This window comes from Sinocyclocheilus anshuiensis, unplaced genomic scaffold (genome assembly GCF_001515605.1).
Source record: "Sinocyclocheilus anshuiensis isolate Anshui unplaced genomic scaffold, SAMN03320099.WGS_v1.1 scaffold952, whole genome shotgun sequence".
Classification (NCBI taxonomy): domain Eukaryota; kingdom Metazoa; phylum Chordata; class Actinopteri; order Cypriniformes; family Cyprinidae; genus Sinocyclocheilus; species Sinocyclocheilus anshuiensis.
Window position 1 is genome coordinate 87,555 of NW_015552656.1, and position 19,727 is coordinate 107,281.

The window sequence follows — 19,727 nt, forward strand, 5'->3', positions numbered from 1 at the left end:
GCCTTTGAAGGATGTTTTATGAAAACCCATTTCCTATGACATCCTCCGTTTGGCTTTTCTCTCTATCTGATGTTTCTCATATCGCTACATTAAGTAATTTGCTTTACAATATGTGGGGAAGGAAGTGTAAAGTGTTGCTGCCACATGAAACAAGGATGGGTCAAACAGACCGCATCAAATTGTTGCAAAATAAAGTGCAGTCTGGTGTGATGTGGAATCCACAAGCCTCACAAACTCCAAAGAAGGACTGTAATTCTCCAGTCGTAATATTCCTTGCTCTTCTGAAATGGCCAGCGATCCATGCCAGGAGGATAGTCGTGGAGTCCAGCGAGGTTATTAGGCTACAAAACAAAAAAATAAGTATAAATTAGAACTGAATGTCAAATTGAAATCTAAAAATGGTAATAATCAGTGTTGGGGGTGACGCAAGTTACGTAATCAGATTACTTTTTTCAAGCAATTAGTAATGTAACAAATTACTTTTAAATTTTAAAAGAACTGAATATCAAATTCAAATCTAAAAATATAAAAATGGTAATAATCAGTGTTGGGGGTAACACATTACATGTAACGCAAGTTACGTAATCAGAGTACTTTTTTGAAGTAACTTGTAAAGTAACAAATTACTTTTAAAAATATCTGAGTTTTTAAAAGTACTTTTTTAAATTACTTTTTAAAATCTCAGAGTTTCTTTTTTAAATAAGTAACACAAGTTACTTTGTGTTTTCTCATTTATTCCGTGACAGCTCTCCTAACTCTGTGTTGAGACAGAGAAATCGGGAGTGATGCACAGAGGCACTTCCTTCGGTCTGAGGCTTATTCATTTCACTTTTGATGTGAAAAGAGCTTTACAATTGCCAAATATATGGCTTTTACGGTGTTGTTTTTTGTTTGTTTGTTTTTTTGGTTATTAAAATAAATGAGCAAGTTGAGCTCAGTTGACAAAAAGTTAAGCAAAAGTAATGTAATCCATTACTTTCCATAAAAAGTAACTAAGTAACACAATTAGTTACTTTTTTATGGAGTAACACAATATTGTAATGCATTACAAAATGGCCAACTATATTAAAATATTTTGATATATGAGGGTTGAAACTAAATATATTTTCTATTTCTAAAATATATTGAATTATACTTCACTTTTTACAGCATATATTTAAAATATATTTAAAATATATTTTGGTCACAAAATGGGGTTGGTTTCCTCAACTGTACATTCAACCTCCAAGCTAAAAATCGTACAATTGTTGCACTTAAAGTTGCAAATCTGAGCATAATGTCCCCAGTTCCAGCTGTGTTGTAATTTTTTTTTTTTTTTTAACTCTGGTTACTCTTATAAATACTTATTTTAAGTTTTACAACGTTTAATAGTGTACTCTGTGCATTTCCCCCTTTTTAAAAAATGGAACAGTGAATAGTATAAAATAAAATGGAAAAGTAAATAATCTCATTCCATTTTCTCAATTTTTATGAAAATTGTAGTGCTATGATAAAACTAACTATGCTATGTGATAGTTTAATGTGCCCTAAATCTGCAACCTTGTTACTTACAAATTGGTGCTCAAGAAAAAATAAATATTGCTATGCATGCTATGTTTCGCCAAATTGGTAGATATTTATATGTGCAATTGATATTCATGATATTTATTTGTACGATTCATACGCCACAGTGACAGTTAGGGGTTGACTTTATTTTTTTCTAAAAATCATGTTTTCGTACATTTTACAAATTCAAAAAAATTGTAAAATTTGTAAAATAATTAAACTTTCCAATAAAATTAGGTTGTTTTTTCTCATCTGTATATTCATCTAGAGCAACCAACACTAATAATAACTACTATTACAGTTGAAAATCTCAGTATGATGTTTACAATTCCAGCTGTGTTGTTACAAATTCTGGCATAATTTTTATTACAGGCGACAATTTTCATATATTATCCAACACAATCTCATGGTAATCGTAACTATTTTATGTGCTGGCAAACTGGTTGCTAATTCATATGAATTTGTATGATCACATGCATATGTTTTCATACAATCTGCCTATGCCCTGCTGATGCTTATGTTCAGAGGTGAACCTTCGTGCTTACTTTTTCTAAAAATCATACGTTTTTGTACAATGCCAACATTTTCTGAAAGCTAAGCACTGATACTGATCCTTCTTCTCGTTCCAGCTGAGCTCTTTTATTTCTCTGTTCTTGACAGATATTGCAGCAGTGTGCTTCATCTGTGTGGCTTTGAGTGCAGTCCAGATTGTCTTTTTGAGGACATGACCTGTGGGCTTTGTTTGATAAGAATCTGTAATACTGTAATAATGTCATTATTGTGTCTGGAGCAGCCCCTGATTACAGAGGCTAATCAAACGCTGCTTCCGTTCCACTTTGTGCAGAGTAATGTGTGTGTGGAGGGGTGAGAGTGAAGAAACAGCCTTCTGTCCTCAGCAGAATAGGAGGAATATTACATTACGTGATACATTGTGCATGCGGCTGTATCCTGCTCTTCCGTATCATTAGTAATATTATTACTGATAATAGCTTTCTGTATGGTAACTTGATACACATTTAGACTATATTTAGAGATGACGTTAGGGAGATTTATGGGTATAAGATTTTAAAGTAGAAGGGTTTTCCCAGCACAATCCCATGGCAATTAGTAACTATTTGCGTCTTGGCAAATTTGTGGCTAATTTGTATGAATTTTTTAATGTTTTCGTATTTGCTTACGCATAAGTGTTTATTATGTTTAGGGAAAGATCTTTATGTTTATTTTTTCCTAACAATTGTACATTTCCCATGAAAGCATACAGCAAAAAAAAAATATTTTGTTTAGCTGTGCAATGTGATGCAAGAGAGTTGCTTTAATGTGAGATGATTTATGAGCAATTGCATTACAGACGATTTTTACGGTTGTCAGTCACCATGAATTTATGAAACTATAAAGCCGTCTGCCAATTTGACTTTTTCTGCACTAACCACACATTTGAACAGAAAGGTTTAGGGTCCTGGAGGAAAGTCCTATTGCTCAAATGCTGCTCAAGAGACAAACAGGAGTTCTCAGTTAAGAATCAATTGTATCTAAAACAGCAACAAATGAAACAATTGTTGATATGTACTAGAAGATTATAGATAAATACAAAGATTTTTACATATTTAGGTTCACATTGAAAAGCCTTGCAGACTTTGGTATTTTGTCAAATTTGTGCACAGTTTGAGACATTGTTGAGATCATATGTGATTATAGGGTCTTTTTGAGAAAATTTAAAGGAGACATATTATGCCCCTTTTTACAATATGTAATATAAGTCTCAGGTGTCCCCAGAATGTGTCTGTGAAGTTTCAGCTCAAAATACTCCACAGATCATTTATTATATCATTTTGAAAATGCCTATTTTGAGTGGAAGCAGAAACGGGCTGTTTTTCGTGCCTGTCTCTTTAAATGCAAATGAGCTGCTGCTACAAAAAACAGTCGGTTAATGTCTGTGAAGGTAAACAGCTGGGAAATAAATCACGTTCATTTTAGATCTGTGTGGCAGTAGTGTAATATACAGTAAATAAATCAATAAATCCACTGCTCTCTCGTCTCCTCTGAGGCTGGGACTCTAAACAGTGTTCTGTGCTCGTCAGTGCAGCCAAAGACAGAACAGTTAGTATGCTTTGCTCGAACTTTCGCCATGGCATTAGAGCTGGTACACCGGTGTCTCTTGTGAAAACACAATAACGGCGCCGTGGGTGTAAACTTTTACAGATTAAGGGGCGGTAATATTATAATGAGATCCCTTTGCCACGTCACCAAGGGAGCGAAATCAGACGCGCTCATTTTCTCAGACGCTTGCAGAAAAAGGCTTAGCAAAACAAAGCTACTGGGTTAATCTTTATCATGTTTCCTTGGTTGGTAGATGCACCGGGGACATGATTATAGCACTTAAAACCTGGAAAAGTCAGATTTTCATGATTTTTCACCTTTAAGAAATCTCATTTGTGATTTTTGTATTGTTTTGAACAAAATTACATATTTAATTACAATGATTTAGCTATAAATGTAAGCCTTTTTCTCTCACAAAACTTTACAAAATAAATGGTGTAGGATTTCTTTGAATCAGTTTTAACTCAGAAATTGCTTGTAAATTTCACAAATAATTACAAACCAAAGGCAATTAATACATGACATTTTGTATCAGAAAGAAATAGTATTTTCCTGTAAAGTATTAATAAACTTCAGTAAACTTTGTTATATTTATAACTTTGAAAAATATAAAATATTTATATATATATATATTGCATGTCTTCAGAAGAATGCAATATAGTGAACTGTATTTCTGACACTTTTCTGGGTTTTTATTGTTTGTTTTTTGGTCACAGAGCCACATGAACATTTTTTGAAAATTCTCATTTTGTGTTCTACATACAATTTTTAAAAAAATTTTTTAAACAGAATAGCAAAGAATAAAAACTGAAATCTCTTAAGATAATGAGTCTCCATCCAGGGTTTGAGTAGTTGTTCATACAGGCTTTTGGATATAAGAGACACAAACTGGGCCCCAAAACATCTCACTCATGACCTCTACACGTGATCCTGTTTCACTGCTGTTTTTCTGCCTTTCAGCGGCCCTCTCTACCCTCACCGAAGGTTTTTCTGATGTCCTGTCCTGGGAATTAATGACTGCTAATGAACAAGGGGGGCCAAGGCCAAAGCAAAGTGGTAGGAAATGATCTGAGAAATTACAGTTCCTGTCTCTCGGTGCCTCCATTACCAGCGTGAATGTGCACCCTCTGCACTCTCTGTACAGGGAAACAACACTGATCCTCCCCCATCAAGCCCACTCATCCTGAACACATAAGAGCTCAGACCCCGGTCGAACCTTATCATGTGAGAGAGCTGAGATTAGAGGACTTGGCCCCTCGTTCAAAGCAGAAAAACAACATTGCCTCTCTGGCCACGAGTCAAGCGTGCTAGTTTAAATTAGAGCACAGCCTTTCACACTTGACATTTAGTGTGGCACAGTATATCTTCACCTTATTTCCACTCGCCAAAAAGTCCACACCCCCTGCCCTGAGTCTTATTAACACACACAGACTGTGTTTCGTTTGGACTGGATCCCTCATTAGACTTCTTAAATCAGCATGACTTCAGTAATGGTTTTATGTTCTCTTAAGAAGTCTTTACAGTCACTGCTGTAAGTTTTAACTGTTGGTGGGATGCCACCCATGCGAGACCAAGGCTACGTCTTAAAGGGTGCGGCTGGTCCGGGCCTTGTCACCATCTGAACTCATATTAGAGTAGGAAAAGAAATGATTTCCTTTCTTTGAGCTGAGATTTACATTTTAAATGTATGATTTTTAGATATTAGTGTTCCATTTTTGCTGTCTCTTGTTAAAAAAGTGCACTTGATCGTATTTAATGTGCACTTAAAATCTTAGAAGTATATATTTATAAAAATGTACTTGAAAATAATACATCAATGAAATAAAAGGCCATTTAAGTGTATTTTGAAGAGAGTACAATACCGTGACTAAAATGTCAAAATAAAAGTTTTATTTTAAAGGACATTTTAAATCTTTTTTTTTTTTATGTTTTGTCATGTTTTAAACAAGTACACTTATTTTGTTGACTAACATACTAAAGCACATGTAAAGTACTTAATTATAATTTTAACTGTAGTCTATTATTCAATATTACATTTCAAGTTACATTTTTAAAGTAAAAATTGCAACATCATTAAAATGTGTAATTACAGAAATATTTAAATACATGACATACATGTTTCATTAAAAATAACAAAAACTTGTCAGTAAATTTGACAGTAAGCTTTAACCATATTTCAAAGACAATAAATGTAATTATGAAATTACATATAAAAATGTACTTAAGTCATACTTAAGTGCTTTGCTGGAAAGTTCAGCTAACTGCATTTAATATCAGTTGAAACTATAATACAATTTTCATTCAATTACAATTAACGTGTGAAAACACTTATTCTTTTAAAGTATATTATGTCTGTAAAAAGTCAATAAATGAAATCAAAGTTTCCTTACCAAACCACCTCCCACCATGGACATATTCATAAACTATTTTGGGGGGGAATTATTGTTTAGTTTACATCACAATGAAAAATACCTGACAACATTATCAGGAGATACATGAACAATATGCCATAAAATCCCAAAGAAATGTTCTTTTATAGGATAGAAGACATTTTTCATCAATGTTTCTCTTAAAATTCGTTATGTGAAATAAAAATAGACACAAATTAGATAATTGTGAACATACAGTAAACATAAAGTAGAGTTAAAGACAACATGCAAGTCAAATCATTTGATTCCAGAGGGACTTAAATTCCTATTTGACTGCAGACTATTGGTATCTTGAGCACATTTTGAGATACTGTCGAGATTTCACTGGAATCCTTGATGACATTATACTGGCTTTTTTCCCTCAGGAGAGAAATATGAGAAGCATGGAACTTAAGAAAACATCTTAATTTGCTCTCAATATCATCTCTAACAAGCAACTAACTAACAGTTTGTCATTTTACTTTCCTCTGAGATATGCTAGATTCTTTAAAAAACCTCTGTGTGCGTCATAAAAACAGGAATCCTTACCTTTTTATAGCCTCTTTTAGCTTCTCCGGATGAAAGCAGAACGGACTGCCTAACAAAGACAAACCAGAAGAGCGGATCGTAGAATCTGAAGGAAACTCCCCACTGTTTATCCCTGACTGGCTCAGCCAGTGTTCAACATCATCCCTTCATACCACTCATTATAGCCTCAGCCCACTCCGGTTTCACAGAGACGCTCCAGCATCCAGCAGTGTGTGTGTGTGTGTGTGTGTGTGTGTGTGTGCTGGAGGAAACTGGCAGTAATCCTGTAAAAAGTTCCTCAACTCTGAGCCTTACTGTAATCAAATGCGGTTGTTAGATGAGGGGCTCATAAAGGAGAACTTGAGCTTTACTCATCGCTGCTTTTCCTGCCAGTCCCACCCTTTTGTCTGCTGCATGCCAATCATTGCTGCTCTCTGCTACTCTGCATTTCTCCCTTCGAAGGTTAAAGTTAGAAATTTAAACAAACCCCTAATCTGACGTAATAAACTTTGGTGTGCAACTCATCCTGCACCATTTATGCAACAGATACTTCATGCTACTTGTTGACAAAAACTGTGCTATTAAGTTTCTAAGTCATGAAAGTTACAATATATGTCTGGCGTATGATAAAACTTGCGAAGAAATCCAATAGATTTACCTTGAAGGAGAGACCAACATATTGTACAGACTTGAACCAGTAAGCAACCATCAATTATTGCCTTATAAACCACTCAGAACTGCATAGCAACACCCTGGGAACCATCCGAAACACCTTAAAACCTTCAGAAAGCTTCATTATCTAGTTGGTGTTATTGTAGTGGACTTGTAGTCCAGAGTGTGACGAAAAACTAGCAGGAGCCTGAAGCCTAATCATGTGTGTAATGTGTAACCTGAGCACTTTTGCCTTTACCAACTCGTCTTATCCGTGCTTTTATGTAGTCATTGTGTGGATCTTAATCCTGTGCACAAAGAGTAATAAGAGCTTTGGACACACTGTAACATCATATCCTGTTGTGTTCGGAGAATTCTCTGACAGAGGATTCATTACACGTTCTGCCTCAGAGCTCAGTTCATCACCTGAATACAGTGCAGTGGATCACAATAGAGCCAGTGTATGGGTATTTCGCAAATATCACGAAGCTTGTTTGCCAGTGTACAGCATGTCCACTATCATAGGCTGCCAGGGTGTTGCTATGCAGTTGCTATGGTGTTCTGGGTGGTTGTTAGGAGCTTGCTTGCTTGCCAAATCAAAAGACCCCATACCCAAGTGTCTATGACGTTCTTGTTGATAGATATGGGAACTTTTCACCCATTTTATCATCATAAAAATCTGACAGGTTAAAAGAGTAATAATGCACCTCTTCTCAACAAACTGGAAAATCTGAAGTATTGTTCATTCATATGTTGCACAAACTGTGCAGGATGAGTTTAGCGGTAAATATCACCACAGTTTCAAATCTAAGTGGGGCAATAAATAAAGAAATTGAAAAAATTAAAAATTAAAAAACTGTAGTTTAAAATGTACGTGAAAGCTTTATTTTCATGTTTTGTGTGGTTTTATGGTGTTCTGTATAATTTTCAGTAAAAATAAAATAAAATAAAATTTTTAATTCAATTCAATTCAATTCAATTATCATTATTATTATATTGATATTAAAGTGTCATTATGCATATTGGTTAAAAAACTATGTTTAGTTTTAGATATTTAAAAAAAAAAATAGTTAGTTTAATTAGTTTTAACTAATTAGTTATTTAGTTTCAAGTTTAAAAGGGTAAAAAGTATATTTTACAAATATCATGATTATGAATACATAAATATCATCAATCACATTTTTGGATTGTTTTAACATATAAAATGTTACAACCTGAACTAAGACTGCCTTGCCATAAAATGGTCAAATTATCTAATATTATATCTGAGAGTTATTGACAATAACACAATAATGATAATAAAATACTATGTCAAACTACTTCTTCATTTGAAACTAATTGAATTCTATTCAATTTTTGTTCATCATGACTTCAAGACAGTTGCATCACCCTGCCTTTTTTTTTGTTTTTTTTTGATGTTATGCCACCAAAAAATACCAAAGCTCATTCAGAAATGAAAAACATTTTGATTATAGAAGAACTGTAAGGCACTGTATATATATAAATTGCCTTTTTGTATGTAACCTATTTTTAAATAAACTGATAGTGTCAATCAGAAAAAAAATGAGTATCATGTCATGTATGTCATGAAAACTGACACCTCTGGCTGTACAAGCTCAATTTTACACATTGTTGTATTATGAAATGATTCATAGTGCAATTCGTAATTCAAGGCACTGATAAAATGTGCGCTTTAGCATGCATTACAATTAACATGGTGTGTTTTTTATTTTAGGTCAACTACCTTTAAATAGGTTAAAGGTAGTTAAGCTGTTGACATGCTTAGCCTAGCTAAACAATAAGAACCCATTCGCTTTAATGGCACACACATTTAAAGGAAACTCTATCGCCCCCTTGAGTATTGGAGTTTGTTACCTCCACAGTGTTAAAAGGTTCATTCAAATAATGTCTCATACATTTGCATTAGAAGGTAACACAAAACTGGTTCTTACCACTTCTTGACAAATCACATTAAAATTCAAACTCTGATTTAATAAAAAAATCCAGAAATCCACCATGAATAAGGAAAACCTTGACCTAGTGACTTAATCAGATCAGAGAATGGAGAATGTGGCGCCTGACGCCTCCGTGTCATCCTCTAAATTGGGCTTTATGAGTTAGCATTGTGCTGTTTGTGCATTAATCTTACCCCACAACAATTCAATGAGCGATTTGTTGTGACACAATGCGTCTCATTCACCACCCGCTCCCTGTGTGGGAAGTTCTGGCCGATCTCTGTCTCTCTCTAACTGTCCTGAGTGAGTACCAGCCAAACAGATCCTTTCAGTCTTCATACCATTGCATCAAACATTCATTGTTATTTCAGTTACATTTGTGTACAAGATGTTTATCACGCACACGGATTTAATCACCATTGTTTAGAAAGTCCAAGTTTGATGAGTAAACTGCAATGGCATTGATTACGAACAAAGTCAGATTACGATTGTTTGTTTGCCACTGGAATAAATCTCATTCTAATAAACCAATATCTCCAAAGCACAATGAAAACTTGGTAATGCATTCCTTTAAAGTGATGACTTCAAACGTCTGGTATTCCCATCCTGCCACTGCCACAGACGGAGGGCAGACCAGTGGGCGTCTTCCAGAAAGAGCTGCACCCAACGCCAGACCATGTAAGGCCAGCCAACGTGCCCAAAAATAAATATCAAAGATCACTGGGAGAGGGTGGGAGAAATGGATGTAGAAGGAGAGAAAGAAACAGAGTCTCGCAGATGTTTTCAACTCGTCAGGAACGCCGCCGCTCGGCCGTGGATGCGGTCCATATGTGCTTCTGGCTGTATGTGGAGGATCACAGAGCCTTTCTGTCTGTCTGCATGCAGCAAAACCCCAGTGTAGTTAATGGGATCGCCCCACTCTACCGCCACTTTGCTCTTCTGCTTTGATAGGCCATGTGGGCCGCCTACTTCAATGTAGTTAGTCTGACCTTCCTGCAATTTCAACACTTGGCACATTAAAATAACAAAGTCCAGATGTCTGATTAATGGGAGCCACCAACCCCTTTCAACCTTTGCACTCTGTTCAACCGAAGACATGCAATACAGTTAATTGCTGGAAAATATGGTGCTTCGAAAGAATGATGGTGACATAGAAGGGACTATTATAAGTGAAGTCAGTTCACTTGGCATGCAATATCTGCCTAAAAACTGTTGGCTAATCTTTCATTCAAATACATTTTTTAATATAACATAATAAAGAAAACATTGCTTTAGCATGATTTATATGCAAACTACCATGTATGGTCACTAATGAAAAATAAGTGTACTTAATTGTATTGAAAGTGCACTTACAGTTTACTTCAAATAAAAGCATATTAAAAAAAAACATATACTTGCAGTATGCTTGCAGATAATATTAGTGAAATAAAATGTCACTTAAATGTATACAGAGATGCAGTTGACTTTAACACACTTAAGTCGACTTTTAAAAAGTGCACTTTGTAATAATGTCAAATTAAAAGTTTGACTCTAAAGTACTTTTTAAATGTTATGTTTTTGTAATCTTTTATCAGGCTTTTAAGAAGGACACTGATCTGACAAACATACAAAAGCACATGTAAGGTATTTGGTTAAAATATAAAACTATAGTGTGTTATTCATTTAAAGTAAATATATTTAAGTACTAAATTACAACTTCATCATTACAAATATGTAATTAAAAATACACTCTAAAAAAATGCTGGGTTATTTTAACCCAACTTTGGGTCAAATATGGACTAACCTACATGACATACAAGTTTTATTTGAATTGGCATTAAAAGTGTATTTCAGTTTGCCATAAATGTTTGTCAGTACATTCAGCAGTACAATTTTACCATATTTCAAAAACAATATAATGATGAAATTACATATAAAGGTGTACTTAAGTCATACCTAAGTGGGCCAAAAAGCATTTTATAGTTCAAATAATTGCATTTATTGATTTACACTGTAAAACATTTTCATTCAGTTTTAATTAATATGCAGTGAAGTTTCTGAAAATTCACTATGCACTTATATATTGTTTTAAGGTATATTATTTCCATAAGTGCTATTTTTAAAAGCAAGCTAAAGTATACACAAGGGGTTAAATGTTGGCTTCTGTAAAGCTTCGGTTGTCTTTGATTGTTTCATGTTCAAATGATGCACTTGTTTGGGTGGTGTAGAATAAGGAAGTAGGGACAAAAGTAATCTATAAAGTGTTTTAGTCTTTTCCATTGAAATAGGCCTATTGTTTGCGTAAAGTAAACTTCATAAGTTTGTGTAATTTGTTCTCTACAGTGTGTATTCAAATGAACTACCCAGGCAGACAACAGCACACGTGCAATAAGGTAACATATACTAAGTGGAAAGAGTCAATAAAAAATCTGACAAGACAAAAATTTAAATCAATTGAGAGGCTAAGATTTTTACCAGTTTTAGGCCTGACACAAAGCAGAGAACGGACAGTACAACCCCCCCTAACTCTGGAAAATCATTGTAAGACTTGGTTTTAAATGGCTTATTGCTTTGATAATTTGGTTTATCTGGTTAGCATGACCTGTTAGCTGCTACTTTTAGATGCTGTAACTACATCATCAGCCAGGAAGGAAGAAATGCTAAATTTCTTCGAGTTTACTTAAGCACTGTCTCACCCCCCTATATTATAACCTATTGCATATGTCCCCTCAGACAGGCTGAGGAAAAATAGGGGCCAGGTCAGGGAATTGTGGTGATGATTTCTCATTCACTGCATGTGAATGCATGACATTCCCTCCTTTCACGGGGGAAATGAGTGCCTGAAATAAACGAGAACTCATGCGGCCATCTAGTGCTGAGTATTGGAATTACTTCAACATTTGCTGAACAAATCCTCTTTGTACAAAAAGTCAGTATTCAACGAAAAAACTTCACTAACTCTCAGTAACTCTCAGCCTGCATGTTGAAAATTGCATGTAAAAAAAATAAAGTCTGGTGTTAGATTAAAACAAACACAGGTGAGTAATATTTTGCAAAGTTTGTTTTGCTGTCTGTTGTACAATCTGTCGTTTGAATTGTACTGTGTATCTTTTTTTTGCATTCAGTACAGTAGTGAAGTTGACTGCCTGGATGTTACAAGAGGAAATACAGCCTTTCAGTCGAGGTCAAATAAACTCTGGTGAATGCTAGATTAAAACCCCAATAAAAACAAAGGATAGTAATATTTTTTCAAGTTGAAGTTCCAGATCAGCTGTATGTTTTTTTTTTTTTTTGGTCATTTATGTGATGTTCACTGCCTGGATGTTGCAAGAGGAATCATCTTCTGGGGGGGGGGAATAAATAAATAAACAGGTATGTGCCAGATTGAGAACCCTAAAATAAAAATGATAACTGTGGGTAATATTTCTCAGACATTTCTGTTGCACAACTTAAAGTTTAATATGCACTGTATTTGTCTCTTATTCATTACAAGAGTGATGTTCACTGCCCTTATGTTGTGAAAAGAAACACTGTATCTTTTCCACTGAGGTAAAATATAAATGTAGCAAGTGACAGATTAAACACAGAAAAAGGGAAAACAGTCACAGTTGAGTAATATTCCTCAAGCAAATCTGCTCTCTGTTGTACAACCTGTAGTTTGGTTTGATACTAAAACCTTTCTTATTCATTACAGTAGTAGGAATGGCAACTGCTAGGATGTTGCAAGAGAAGATGTCGCCTGTCAAGTGAGGTAAAATAAACTCTGGTGAATGCCATATTAGAAATCAAAAAGCACAGGGGAGTAATGTTTTTCAAGCATATTTGCTGTCTGTTGTACTACCTGTAGTTTAGCTGATACTGTCTATCTTTTGTCATTTATTACAATAGGTATGTTCACTGCCTGGATATTACAAGAGGAAATTCTGCCGGTCAACTGAGATAAAATAAACACTGGTGAATGCCAGATTAAAAATAATAAAGCACAGGTGAGTAATATTGTTAAAGAATTTCCGCTCTCTATTGTACAACCTGTAGTTGGGATTTAAATATTTTTGTCATTCACTACAATCGGGATGTTCGCTGCTGGAAGATACAAGAGGAAATGTAGTCTGTGTGTGCATTGGGGTAAATAAAACTCAGAGTCAGATTAAAAATAAAAAAGCACAGGTGAGTAATATTTTTCAAACATCTTTGTTGTCTATTTTACAACCTGTAGTTTGAATTGATACTGTATACATTTTCTCATTCACGGGGATGGCAGCTGCTTGATATTGCAAGAGGAAATGTAGCCTGTCTGAAATTGGCATCAGAATGTGGTAGTCCTGTAGGGTGAGGAGCCATCACATTACCCTAACCATTCATTTTACTGTCCACCAGCGAACCTCCTCTTTGAAATGCTTTTAAACAGCCCTGATCCTTCCAAAACGTTTGACTATAACATGAATGACCTGGAGTAATCTGGGTCATGCTGGATGCATTTCTTTGTCAGATCTGTGAGAAGACAGAATACTTTTTGTTTTTGCGCACACTGGTTCGTTTGACACCAGAATTTGGTTCATTTGAATGATGTGGATGCTGTTTTCTGAACTCATGTGCGCATACGCAAACTGTTCCTGAAATATTTAAGATCTACCCTTATTTCAATTGAATCGAATTCAGTGGGATTGACTGAGGAGTTTATGAAGGTTTTTCAGACTGAATGAATCATCATTCTGATTAATAATTAGATTATTAGGTTGAATTTAAATGTAGACAGTGGCAAGCCAAATGCATGAACCTGAAATTGAAATGCCTTATCTTTAAAACAAATTTCAGTGACAGTTACTGTCTTTCAGATTCTTTGTTTGCAAACCTCTTTAAAAGAAATTACACTGTTTATACATGTAGCTGTTTATAGGCTACAGTAAAAAAAAATAATAATTGGCAGTGCATTAAGAAAAAAGTAGGTATTAACAGAACTTTTGTAATCACATTTATTTGTCACCTTATTTCTAAAAGTGGTGTTATGTTTTTGACCATGTATACAGTTCCATTTTTAGGTGACCCTTCTGTACCTGTATCTGTATTAAACATGCCTGTAAAAATGTGCTGAAGCTTTTAGCTTAGTCAGTCATGATCTGAGCAATATATATATATATATATATACAGGTGCATCTCAATAAATTAGAATGTCGTGGAAAAGTTCATTTATTTCAGTAATTCAACTCAAATTGTGAAACTCGTGTAATAACTTTTCCACGACATTCTAATTTATTGAGATGCACCTGTGTATATATAAATCAGAATGTTCAGAATTCAGAAATGTATTTCCTGAAAAAAAAATAAATAAATTCAGTGTTCAGTGCATGGCTCAAAAAGTGGGCAGGTCAAAGAACATCACGTTTTTTGAGCTTGGACTGACTAGACTGTTTCAGTCGTTGACAACGCTTGTTTCCTTCGCTAAACTGAAAACATTTTTTCAATGTATATGCTACAAGTACAAGTAGGCTGCGCTCTGTGCTCGCGTGCGTGTGGGCGGAGAGAGTTTGACAGTCAGACTGAAGCTCGACACGCTCGCAGATGTCACTGAGAAACAAACCATGACTGACAATTAACAGGCGAAAATTTTCTTAGAAAAACACTGAAGGTAAGCTCAATATCTCTATACTTTTCTTTTTTTATTCCATATTGCTTAATGCTTTGTTTGATGTAGTTACGAGCTGACATTCACGTTGAATACATGAGCTCTCACACGCAACACACACACCGCGGTTTAATCATCATTGAGAAGAGAATCATATTTTGTTCATAAGTAACACATTAAACCGAATATGTTTATTTTGTTAAAAGGCTGAACGGGGTTTCTGTGTTGCTTAACACCAATAGTGTGCTTTGCTTTCATGTTCTGTATTTATATATTAACACTACCTGTTCAAAATTTAATGACTAAACCGCATGGCTGCACTTTGCTCTAAGAGAAGGTGGTTTAGTAGTAGAGAAGGATGTACTTCCTCAAACACTCTTCGACATTTGCGGCCGAGCCTCGGATACTTTGCATGTTATGCAGCTAGAAGTTTAAAGAAATGAATGTTACATCACAGACTGACGTTAGGAATTGAATGGTGGGCTGGAAATTACAAGGTTGTATCTTTAAACTTGAAGTGTTCGCCCACTGGGTGTCCTAGAGAGGGTGACTGATGGTTGGGATTGTGTATAACACAATTTATCTAAATATTTAAATGAACACAATATTCATTCAAAATGCACAAAAAATGCACTATATTATCCAGTGACAAGGCAGCTGTCAGTAGGCAGAATGAGCACTAAAATGGCCAAAATGTGAAGGATATGGTTCAGTCAACCAGTTATTACACAAAATAAACCATCTTGAAGGGGTTTATTTTGTCATAATGACTTACTATAGGCTATATTATTACTATTATTATTCCGGTTATAAAATAAATACTGATATATAGATATGAAATGTGGATTTGCAATGAATTTTTTTATGATGCTTAAAAGGAAGTACACAGAGCGACCTGAAACGGCATTTGAAGGACTATGGTCATTAGTGTCATTATACAAAAGTGTTTGACCACAGAAAGCCATTGACCAATCAGAATCAGCGGTTCCAGAGAACCCTGTAATAACAGCATGTCTTTGGTAATACAGCCAATGAGACCGATACAGAATTTCCTAATTTATCATTTACTTTACACAAATTTCACTCAAAATCATTCCAAGAAATTTGAAAGCAGAACTTGGACTATTGTATAAAAAAAAAAAATAAATAATAAAAAAAAAAATATATATATATATATATAATACCTTTCTTTGATAATAATATCTGGAGTCCAAAACATATCTTTTGTTGCTGGAACTGCGTCAATTCCACAAAACTGATCGTACTGCCACTCCATGTTATTGATCCAAGCCTGCAAAGTTATGAATATAAGGTTCACGGTGTAGAATGCAGAAGAAGAAATTTCAACACACTTCAGCAATAAAAAAAGACACACAAATGTTTGTCTAGAGTAAAAAAAAATAAATAATAAAAAAAAAAAAATATATATATATATATATATACATCTGATAACATTTCAAATAAGTGGCTGTATTCAGTTAAAAAAAAATTATAATAAAATAAATATGGCTGAATCAACCATACAGCATCTAGTGATCTCCAACAACATTTTCAGGGTCAGATCAAGTAGAAATAGGTAACAATTGCATGTTTTCACTTTTTACAGTGGAATAAGAAGGCATGATTATCGACAGATGCAGATAATCATTCATGGATGGATGTATTATATACAGTATAGGCATAATATGGATAGGAGATCTATGCTAGCAGATCTATGCTAGTGTACACTCTTAAAAATAAAGGTTTAAAAAAATGATTCTTTTAAGAACTGTTCACTGAAAGTTTCTTTCGGGAACCCAAAAAATTGTATAAAAAATATATGATTATGCATGTTGTATTTAAAGTAGATGACACTGTATTCCATGTATGCCCCTAGTGAAAAATAAATATACTAAAATACTTAATAAAAATAACCTGCAATTTTAAAAACTGGTATACTTAAAGTCTGCTAAATTGGAACAACTGATTTTGTACTTAATGCACTTTAATTGTGTGGAAGTAGCGCCGAAGTCCAACTAAAGATACACTGAATTATATTTGATTGTGCTACAGTGGAACTATTGCAAGTATACTTAAAGATCAATATTATTCAAAGATCATACAGTCCTCATCAATAGTGACATTAAAACACATTTTAGACTTAATAGTAAGAAATGTGCATTGTGCACAAGTAGTACTCCAAATAAAGTTTAGCCTAGTTATACTTTTTATAACAGTACGTCTCAAGCGATATGTCATTAAATATGTTAATAGATTTGAACTATACTTAGTATGCAATAAATGTATTTATAGTTGCCACAGCAACTATCTGAAGTCTGTTAGTTGATTTCCAAAAGCTGCTTTTGTTTCCATCTCATTTCTGTATCCTATTTACACTATTGCTTACATTAGTATCATCTGTGTTGGTCTCTGTTCTCCATTTAATTCTGAGCCTAGTGCTCTGTTTTATAGGTGCCCCATGTTTACACAGGCGATCTGAGTGGGTCACGTGATCGTTGATGTCATGACTCATGTGTCATTTGCGTTCCCCTCACTCCACGCCAAATGCAAACAGTCCTTATGCTTCTGTGCGCGAATCCACGCCTCTCCCCACTGATAAAGACCTATTGTTTCAGTCCAGGCCGGGTGTGAGGGTGTAATGATGATGTGATAGTTTTAAAAAATTAGGTTATTGTGCACTTTGTAGGATTTGAGGAAATTTCAGCCCTTGCTGATCCTGTCATCCTGTGATTTGGCTTGCAAATATCCTTATTACTGGCAAACACTTTGTTCTCTGTCTGAAAAACACGATTAGACCCTTGAGAACATCCAGTTTAAGAACGGCTGCCCTGGAAAATTTCCATTTATGTGTCCATCTAGCCAGTTGTGGTGAGAGATTTATATAAATAGGCTTTTTTTAAGTCTACCCATACATATAATGTACCAGTCAGATTAGTTATGCAATCATTGGGTCATGGGAGTTGGAATTAGGGGTCGGGAAATCTAAACTGGGAAAGCCTCAGACCATGTGGCGTTTCTGAGCTTCAATTATTTCTATATAAACCTTTTGGGAGCAGTAATATTGACTATATACTATTACATCTCTGATTTTGATTTGAGAGTCACATTTAGATAACTAAACCTTTTTTTAGTTCTTGTTATCTAAAGCATAATTTCTTTAGCTAGTCTGATCCTTAAGAAGTTTGTGCTCATTATGCAACTGCTTGTTTATGACCTTACATCGCCCTTAACAGCTTGTGACACATTCATTTATGTATAACACTTCATACAAGCTGTGAGAACACTTAAGCAATACCAATAAGGAAACAGATTTTATACTTTCTTAAAAGTAGTGTTGCTATGTGGTTTCTAGGGTGTTCTGAATGGTTGTTAGGGGATTACATAGTGGTAAAAAATAAAAAAAATCCCACTCCCATCACCAAAATCCTAAATTCCTGTTGCTAGGGTGTTGCTATGTGGTTGCTAGAACTTTGCTTTTTTCTTGTTTCTATATGTTGGTTGCACTACATTACTTTAATTTGCCAGACAACCAAGCTTATCAACTATGAATAAGCAAGCAGTGATGTGAATTTGTTCTTTAAAAAAAAAAAAGAAAAGTCATAAAAGATTAGCAAACTCATATTTATTGGCAGAGGCTATTTACTCTAACTCTGCCCGCCAGTGTCTGGTTGGAATAGACAAATTTACAAAAGTCGCTTGATATACAACAGCAGTAGTGGCATAAAGAGTAAGGCGTGTGGTGGAAACCTTAACGCAATTGACAATTTGATGAGTTCGAACTCGCCTTTTGCCAAACTCCTACTTCTCCCTTTTCCCATTGCATGTCAGATTGGAAAGGCGTTTATTTTCAATAAAAAATGAAGGAAATATTCAAAAAGTAGAAATAAAGTGCCACTGGTATTTAATAACAAAGTGTTATCAGGTAGTGGAAGGCTTTACTGTCCCAATAAAAAGAATAATGGCATCCATTTAAAGGGGTCATGACTTTGATTTTTTTAAAATTATTTTAATATGTTCCTTGAGGTTTACTTATAATGACAAAAAAGTTTTTTTAACTTTTGAAAACAAATAAACATGTGGAAAATGATTATTTTCAACACTTATTCTGGCCCTCTGTCTAAAACGACCTGCTTTAAGGGGCGTGTCCTTTAAGGCTTGTCAGTAATCATAATGTTATGATTGGCTAACGTCATTGCATGGGAAACAGTATCAACGCCCCCTCGCTATTGCATGTGAATGTTTTGTCAACATGATCAAAATAAAATGGTCATTTCCAGACAAAGCATTATGAAATCATTTACTTGAGAAGCAGCGGCAGAAAAGTGAACGCGCATCTGTTTACTGTATCCAGTGTAGACAAGATAGAGGCAGTGATTGTAATTTCTATTTGCTTTTGACGCGACGCGACACTCGCATGCAGCGTGATCAAGCGTCAAGTTGTTAAAGGGGTCATAGGATGCTACATGCACTTTTACAATTAGTTTGAACTGAAATGTGTGTTGGCAGTGTGTGTACACAACCACCCTATAATGATAAAAATCCACCCAGTGTTTTTTTTATCTTGTTAATTCATTTCCTCTTTCTCAAATCGAGCCGATCTCAGATGCTTGTCTGTGTAACGTCACACAGACCAAGGCCCTCCCACGATAGTTTGATTGACAGTAGCATTTAAGCCCAGACTGGACTGGCGTCTTACCTTAGACCCGCCCCTGAGTGACTGTCATCAGTCCGCCATTGTTTCACCGCCGGAGCAGTTGTAGACAAGAATGACTTCTAAGCGATTGAGGTGTTTTGTTGTTGGATGTAATAATGAACATAGTAGTCGTCATTTACTCCCGACATCTGAGCCGCTGAACTCGCAGTGGATTACATTGTTTCTGAAGGGAATGTGCCCCCGATCTACATAAATGCATCTATGTTCGCGCGAATCATTCATGATCC

General features: G+C 35.0%; 1 protein-coding gene across 1 annotated transcript in view; it reads left to right on the forward strand.

Annotated features, from left to right (window-relative positions):
* Positions 1–14,603: 14,603 nt before the first annotated feature.
* The window catches only part of LOC107667273 (phosphatidylinositol 4-phosphate 5-kinase type-1 beta-like), a 31,119-nt gene continuing 25,995 nt past the window's right edge, over positions 14,604–19,727 (forward strand). The window contains exon 1 of the mRNA XM_016458906.1: positions 14,604–14,789. The gene's annotated coding sequence lies outside the window, so the exon portion shown is untranslated. The remainder of the gene's footprint in view (positions 14,790–19,727) is intronic.